The sequence below is a fragment of the Meleagris gallopavo genome, chromosome 4 (genome assembly GCF_000146605.3).
Source record: "Meleagris gallopavo isolate NT-WF06-2002-E0010 breed Aviagen turkey brand Nicholas breeding stock chromosome 4, Turkey_5.1, whole genome shotgun sequence".
NCBI lineage: Eukaryota > Metazoa > Chordata > Aves > Galliformes > Phasianidae > Meleagris > Meleagris gallopavo.
In genome coordinates this window covers 34,970,797-34,979,851 of record NC_015014.2, presented here as the reverse complement: position 1 = coordinate 34,979,851, position 9,055 = coordinate 34,970,797, and the positions used below count along the sequence as shown (strand labels likewise).

The following is a 9,055-nucleotide window of genomic DNA, read 5'->3' as shown; positions in this document are numbered from 1 at the left end:
AAAAAAAAAAAACAAGGAAAGAATGGTTAAACACGGCAAAAAGCTTAAACAGCTATCTATTCCAGCAGTAACCTCAAAAACAGTATTTGTTTTTTTCCTTTAAAATCACCTAATTCCAACTCCCCTGCTAAAGACATGGACACATCCCACTGGACCAGGTTGCTCAAAGCCCCATCCAGCCTGGCCTTGAACTTTGGGCAGGGGGCATGCACAATCTTTCTGGGCAAATAAGTAAGTGATCATTTACTATATATTTCTTACTGGTTATAGAGACTGAGACAGGTGAACCTTTCTCCATTTGCATTTCTAATCTACTAACAAAGAAAATAAAAGCTTGGAAAGCATAGGAATATTTATGATCTTAGCTTTTGTTGAACAAAAGAGTATTTGAACTGTAATCCTGCACAGTTAAACTTTACAGGCAGAAGGAATGTAAGTCAAAGTGTTACTCATTAGAGGAACTCATTAGATAATTGCCCATTAAAGCTCTGGCCTAATAATTTTGGTAGACTGGCATTGTGGGTGGAGCACACAGCAGGCTGGATGGAGAAGAATGATGCAGCAAGATTTCCATCACAGCTGACAGCAAAATGACCTAACGTAAAATGTACAAGTTCACAGACAAGGTAAAGTTCTTTCTTTCCTGAGCTTATTTCCACTGAATAAATAGAGTGACAGAATATACTGCTTTTTAAATTAAATATCAAAATAGTACTTTCAATATTCTAAGTGCTTTTTAAACATTTTTTGTACTGAAAATAGAAAAGCAGAGAAACTTTTGGAAGCCTTCAATCAGTTCTAGTCAGCCTAATGTGCCAAATATTGTTCTTTACACATCTATTTATTGGAGTGTTGCTACAGTGAAAAAGGGAAATGATGATATTTTAACGTTTCTGTGTTAAGGTTAGTTAATCCTTAATTACTGCTGCATTAGTGGGAGAGAGAGGGGAAGTTCCTATGTTTGTAGATGACTACGATTCAGTTTTAAAATGCTGTCATCTCTGTTAATAAGATTTACATATTTTTATTTTGTTTAGAAACTCTAAAAACAGAATGTGCACATTTCATGAGCACAGCTCTGTAACAAAGCTATAAAATAGAATGCCAGAAAATACTAACTACAAGAGCCATCCATCAGCCATAGAAATGTTCATAATCTTTTCATACCAATTGGAGTTATCCCTCTTTCTTTAAAATTCCATAGCATATTCTCGCTATATGGAGTCATTCTGTTTAAAAATTTTGTGAAAAATAAGGGATGTGAGTCTGCAACCTAAATAATGTCACAGTTCTGCAAATATTTTAGTATGAACAATAATAAAAGCATTTAACTCCATTCAGTTTAACCTATGGGAGTTCTTTGACCAAGTTTTTAAATTATTCTTTGCATATTTCTAACACACACAAAAAAATCTAAATATTATTGTATGAATATTTCCCATTGAAACACGCTCATTAACTGCTTAGTTTGAATTTGTTTTCATCTTGGTTTCACCTTGTTTAACTGTTTTTAAGGTTACAGGACTATAAAATGCTGAAATTGCTACAATCACAGTTTTCCTTTTTTAATCTCATCATTGGGGACTACAAAACTCAGATGAACACTAGTAAACTTAAGTTTTGTTGCGCAGCACAGATGTTGATTACAGGCTCTTCAGCTCCATCTTCTGGTACAATATTGTTGAAAGGACAGCCTATTACTTAAACACCAGTTTGCCAGCCATCAACATCTTGACTGTATGAAAGGAATTCCAGCCTATCTTTCAAAACATATCATATGATATGATGATTTTACTGATAGGCAATAATTCTCTCTACAAAGTCCTTACATCCTTTCCAAATTTCTTCCAATCTCCAATACATAATATAATTAGTCTCAAAAAACACTCCACACACCAACACAATTTCAGAATTACATTCAACATTCTTAAAATCTTCTAGGACTTGCTTTTTTCAGATGTCTTATGACATACGCAGAGTATTTCCACAAGTCATTCTAGTCTGTACCTAGAATAACAGAACCAGCTCAGAAGTCTAATCCCCAACTCCTCAGAATTCAATATCTCCCAATAATACTAAGGGATTTAATCACATAACTCATAATGCAGTGAACACTACGAACAAATCTCCTGAAAACTTGTTCTAGCTTTCTCTGGTGAACTCTTCCTGCAGTTGCTGAATATTTTAAGTTATGTCACTGTTAAAACAATTCAGTGTTAAGCCAAAATCAGACTGAAACATTGAAAAAAGCTAATCACTTTGATATAAGCTAGGTGAAAACACATTCTTAAAGAAATGTGATGCTTATCCTTTAAGATTATGAACTGCTACTGCTCTCACTAATACTGCTTGAAAACGTCGATCTATAAATAAATATCACTCATGAGAGATTTCCCACTGTATAAGTTGTCTTGCGCGCACACACACAGAGTGTGATTTTTATTATTATTATTTATTTTATTTTTTTTTACACAAAACTACATGAGAAAAATAATACCAAATTTCTCTGAACCTAGAATATTCGTATCCTTAGAAGCATCAATTTGAGAAGTTAGGAATTTAAGATTTTAATAGTAATTTTAATTATTGTTGATGTTTAAAATTATTCAGAATGAACACCAGCATCACAACATTCCATTATTATTGCATGTTATAGTTTTATGATGGCCAAACCAGCCTGTAAACCATTGACACTGCATTGGACAAACTTTGATAATGTAAAAAAATTGTCAAAGCATTAAAACGCACTGAGTTACTTGGTGGAAAAAAACTGCAGGTTGTACTGAAGTGGTACAGACAAGACACATTTTAAAGTTGCATCACATAAAGTCTTCATAGAGCAAAAAAATGCAAGACATTCAGTCTGACGACAAAAACTCATTAAACATCCCATACATTTAATGTGCAACTGATTCACGAGTTTCTTAATTGTGATCATAAAGACAAGTTCATCCCATTCATACTCAAATTACAGCACTGTCCTATGAACCACATGAGAGCTGCTAATCAATTAAGATGAAGTGGCCCTTATACCTTCCTTCCAGTGCGATTTCAGGTTCTTGTGCAAAGTACATTATTCTAGATCACAAAGAACAGTCATTTCTAGATTTACCTAAGCAGACAATTTGAATTATCTTGGTAAAGGGCATTTACCCATAATAAAGAATGCAGACTTCTGTATTTTAAAATGGTATTTGAATAAAGAAAGATAACAGCTAAGAAAAGGTTCTATTTGAATGAAAGCTAATAGGTAGGTCAGATTACAAGGCTTTCACCTAGGTTGGGATTTAATAGCATTTGAGTCTCTGCTATCAAACTGAAGTGATTCTCAGTCATCCAGATCTAGCAGGATGTTTTGACTAGCAGGATGTTAAATACTCTGCAACAGACTTCTACTTTTCAATTCTCCAATCCTTTCTAGAAGACATATGAATTTTCCAAAGGAGTCTCAACTGTAACATAAATAATATTAATGCTATTTCCCACTGCCTTCAAAACAAAATACATATATGATTTTGTAATGATAAATTCTCACTGTCTTACAACAGAAAGGACTATTACAGCAAATTGCTTTCAATCTAAAGAATGACACAAAGGAAAATTTATAAAGAAGAACAGTACGTAAAAACATACTGGAGGACAGTGAATCCTTTGACAGAACTTACAGGAAGTAAACTTTTTAAAACTCTCTTTTAACATTAAGGTTAGAGTAGGAATGAACTCAAGTCTTTTAACTCCTAGACAGTCTAATTACTATTTGCCCTTCTCTAGTTTACTGAACACTAAAGTAGTTACATAAAATGGGACTACTCCAAAAGGAAAAGCTATTATTTGATGAGAGACATGGGAGTTAACAGTCTGAATTAATCTAGAAACGCAGTTTGAATCTGACAACAAAATATTATGTTAATATCTGAATAAAATCTCTAGATGATATTAACTGTCCATATGGATCATTCAGGCAACTACATCACAAATACTATAAAATATCACCTACTAGGAAGCATTTGAGCTATCATATTTGCTACAAGTTATCTTTCCACTTCAATATGACCCACTTGTCGTGCAAGCAGAAAGACCAGAAGAATCTAGGGGTCTGTGAAAACAGGCAGGAATTATTTGTCATAAAGGTATAATGAGGACTTCTCTGGCGGACAATGCCCAATCCCTATGAATGCAAAATTGAAATTATAGCTTTAGTGAGTGAGTAACAAGGTCATTACAATTCCTCAATTATTTGAAATGAATTTATACTGTAGAATGGAGTTATAATTATTAACAGCTTGGTGTTGATTTAATTATAATTTAACAATTTATAATTCAATTAAATAAAATCAACAAGAAGTGAAATTCCATGCCACCTGACACATCCAGTAGACCGGCTTCCCCAGATTTTAAATAATCTGGGATGATTTAAACAGTTCTTGAGGTATTTCAAATCATTTTCAGAAAAGACAAAGGTGAGAAACTAATCTGATTTTCTGCATAAATTGGAGATGTACTGTAAAATTTAATCTACTGAGATCAGTAGAAGTGTTTCTGTCAATGAAAATGCTTTAATTCTTAATAAAAATTTGATTCCACAAATATTTTCCTTTGCCCTGAACTAGAGATGCAAACAGTGAAGCGAGCATGAAATATTTAATGTAACTGAGAATTTGTACGGAAAAAAAATTGTTTGCTTTTTTTTTTTTTTTTCCTATAGGTACCTATTAATTCTGATATCTACTTTTGGATTAACATGTGTTATTATCTGGGACTGAGTTCTGGATCACTGCTGAAGCGTTATTTGCAAACAAGCTTGTAGTACATCCATGCTACTTTTGAGATGTTGAACATAGGGTACTTCAACATTTCATTGCAAGTACTTCAGGGCTGTTTTTTTAAGACATCTTTTAAAACATCATTCCTATGTTACTAGTCACTTCTAACATTATCACTATTTATTTATCAATATTTTCTTTCAAATCCAGCATGAAAAAGGGCCTTTTTTTTTTTTTGATGTTTACCAAAGGTGCAGGAAAGGTACGTTATCACGATCAACACATTTATGGATCAAGTATTTATCCCTTTATCAATCATGTTCATGAAAAAACCACAGATGAACATTCATAGCTGACTTCTTTTTCTCTGGTCGGCCCCCCAAAATCTTTCTACTGAGAGTTTGAAGAAAATTTCCCTCCAAGTCTCTCAATCAGGTGAATCTCCAAAATTTCTAATTGTTTTCGTAAGAATCATCTTCACTTCTTTTATATTAAACAATTTCCTCATGCTCCTGAAGCCTTATCTCATGGGACTCTGCATCTTTTATCATTCTGTCCACTGCTTCATATCAAATTATAAGAAAAAGACAGATTATACACACAAGAAGAAGAGGTAACTTTTTTTGCTGTTTTTTTTTTTATAGTACTAAATATCTTGCATCTTAAAAAGTTAAAGTATCAATCACACAAAGGCATTCTAAGAATGCTCTTAGTACAACACAGGAGACTGTAAGCACTAACAATTTATTATCAGTTATTAGGCATTTTTGAAAAAAGAAATCTCACCATCCACAAAGAAATAACACAATTATCTTTGCAGAGAATCTGATTTAAAAGGCCCTGCAACACTGGCATTTGAACTCAGATTAGTACCCAAACAGCAGTGTACATCAGCCTTTCTAAAAAGCACTATGCCTTTGGTGACTATGCACAAATTAGCACAGCCAATTTTGAAATAATGAGACACAGGCAATTGGTAGAGCTCTAGCTAGGCTACTGTAAGTAACTTTCAGTTTTTCTGTGTGACTTTGACAATTTTAACAACCCTCCTGCTCTGCTTTAATATAAACAGCAACACACTTTCATGGTGATTTACACAGTAGTAGATATTCCTATTCTCAGCTTTGCAAGTTTGTCAGCGTCAACTACACTCAGTATGAGCTGCTGTGTTTGTTGCTCTATTTTTATTCCCCTCTCAAATCTATTTGTCCATTTGGGCCAGAAGATGGCCTAAAGTAATTTGGTATTTGTGCATATGCTTTCAAAAATATGAGATCAGATAAAAAGAAGCAGTGTGCAAGTTCTTCTTACAGTGCTTCAACAATGTAAAACATTAAATAGCATTGAAGATGAAACTATTAAAAACATTCGTATTTTCTGACAAACAGAATTTTTGTCAACTGACAAAAATTGACAATTTGTAAAACAGAAGTCACTGACAATATTGGTTACAAAATGCTAAACCTTTCAGCTGACGAGAAAATTTCCATGACCCTGACCCTTACTTCTAAGAAGACACAAATTTGTGTCATAGGCATTTTATATCATGATACTGCAAGTAAGCCTGAGTTAGACTGTGCCAGTACAAGAAAATCCATATGGGATATAGAATACCCACAATCTGAAATCAAGTGGCCCTGCCATTTGAAAGTATTCACATTCCAAGTCTTTTTGACTATTTCAGGATGACACAAAAGCATTTTAGTTTCTGTATGTTCCGTGTTTTAAACACTTTCCTCACTCACATTGAAAAAAAATCTGAAAAATACTGGGGAGCTTCACTGTGCACATAAGATTTACTTTTTTCCAGTCTTCTCCATTCCTTAGCTGCCCTCCATTTGAAGAACAGTTGTATGAGAAAATCTGATAACTTTCACAGACATGCTTTATTAGAGAAATGGAAGGTAAGAGGAATCTCACCTCAAACTGGGACAAAAATTTCTAATTTGAACTCTCAGCCCAGGACTGTTTGCTGGAGTACAGTTAGAAAATTCAGTAAGGAGGGCCATTCGCTTAAAAACTATAGACATTTTTATGAAAACAATATTAATATATGTAAAATATTATCTGTTTAAACATTATTGTATAACAAGAATTATGCCTACAAAAATAAAATCCTAACCTGCTTTCTGTTTTTAAAGAATGAAGAATATTTCTGAAATATGAATTCAGAGCACTGCCAAACTCATCTCACCTTTCTCTCCTCCTTTTGTTCAGAGAATTTGCCATTTCTCCTGCTTCTTGTTTCAGTCAGTTTGAACTTCTGTTTTTGTAGTGATTTCCTTTTAATATCTTTGCATGTAAATTAGTCTTTGAAAAGGTAGTTGAGAGAAAAGTTTACTGTGGTCACTTTAGAGTTTAATTATTTATCCACTCCTCTATTACCTACAAATATCTAATATTTTCCACTATTTTACAATAATATTCTTAACTGGCACTCTAATAGTAAACTGATTACATTTTGCATGGCTGCTCGTACCGCTACAGCTGCTTGACTCATTATCAGAATAAAAATAAATCAATCCAGGAAAAGTGAAATGATGACTACGTTTTTAGATAGTACTCAGTAGAACAGATCACTTCCTAATGAATTGAGGAATTAACTTACAGAAATTATTTAATTCTTAGTAGTATATATAAATAATTGCAATTTTTGTTTGTTTCTCAAATATGAACAAACATTTTGATTACTATATGAATTTGCTAGTAACAATGAGTCTAAAAGTAACAGCATTAAAGGCTAATTTCTACTCCAACTCATTATCTTTACATATATCAGTACTTTATCGTCTTTACTGAGACTTGCTAAAAACTTAAACTAATGTAAGAGAGCTGAGACAGTATTATTCCTGAAGTATTTATCACATGTATCATTACAGTACTTGCTATTGTAATCTCAAAGTTCTGAACAACAATTACTTTATTTGCATAGGTATTTCTATTTTAAGAGCAGGTCTATGATATAATAATTGATTTAGTTGGAGAACATATTAGAAACTCTCTAGAAAAACAAATGATTCAGGATCTTTTCAATCTCAGTGCCTTTTAGAGCTTCCTCCCCAATCCTAAAGGAGCTTGCTTTAGCTGGCATAGGTAAAGCTACAGTTAACTGCTTTAACAAATAATGTTTATGTTCTAAAATAAAAGAGAGGTTAATGTGGTTTCATGAACTACAAAGGAATTATATTAGATTACTGTTTACTTTCAGTTCAGGATCAGTACACAGCTCAAAGTTTAGTGGGAAAAGGAACCAAGGCAAAAAATGGTATTTGACTAGGTAGGTAGTAAGAAAATGACAATGTTAACTACATCAACATTTTAACAGATCCAGTCACCTGACCTGATCGTAAAGACTGAACAAAAATCCACTGAATAGTAACAGAAAACACAAATTCACATCAAATTCATCCCTACTGCAAATGAAGTAGTACTTACCTTAATTCTGTAATTTCTTATTTTTATTTTTTAAACAACCACCGATGTTTCACAATTGGTGGGAGATTAGTGTGTACTCAAATCTGACAGTACTACCTCTGAATAAACAGAACTCTCCTGATGATTCATTTGCCTCTCAGATGTTGATCTTTATTGCAACTATGATTTCTGCCTTTGCAAAATAGGATATGAAAATCTTGTCCTCCTGACAGGATAGTAGTTTTGCACTCATTGTGTACAGATGTAAATAATGAGGCAAAGTGTAAAGCTAGAAAGGACTGAACTCCTACTTCAAAGTTCCTATCTTTATGAGCTTCTCACTATAGCCTTCACTACTCAAGAAACCAAATGTTACTTTTAATAAGGTGAATGAAATAAGCAACCATATAATAACTTCTCTAACAAGACATTTTAACAGTTATGTAAACATTTGCAATTTATTTATAGTAAGGTAGTTACAATTTCCTCATTTAGTAAAGAATCTTCTTATTAATTAACATTAATGAATTGAAATTATGTCCCAAATGATTGAATTTTGTGAATCAGGAGGCACACTGACATACTTCAGAAAATTTAAGGAGAATACTTTCCTCAGATAAATGGTCACACAGAATGTATTATTTATCAATATATTATATGTAAGTAAGGATACTGAAATACAAACGTGACAGCATAAAATCTTGAGCTTGCACAAGCATTCTGACACAATTAATCAAAAGAAAAAACACCTTGCTAGTAGAAAAAAAAAGTACGTAAATAAATGAAAAAAAGAGAATGAGATTCTATAGCATTACAATAATTTACAACAACCACAATACAGAAGATGTTTATTCTGCTATTTAAACGTTTGTTGTTTT

General features: G+C 32.8%; 1 long non-coding RNA gene across 1 annotated transcript in view; it reads right to left on the bottom strand.

The window, feature by feature from the left end:
- The window catches only part of LOC116216619, a 16,183-nt gene that overhangs the window by 497 nt on the left and 6,631 nt on the right, over window positions 1–9,055 (bottom strand). The window lies entirely within an intron of this gene.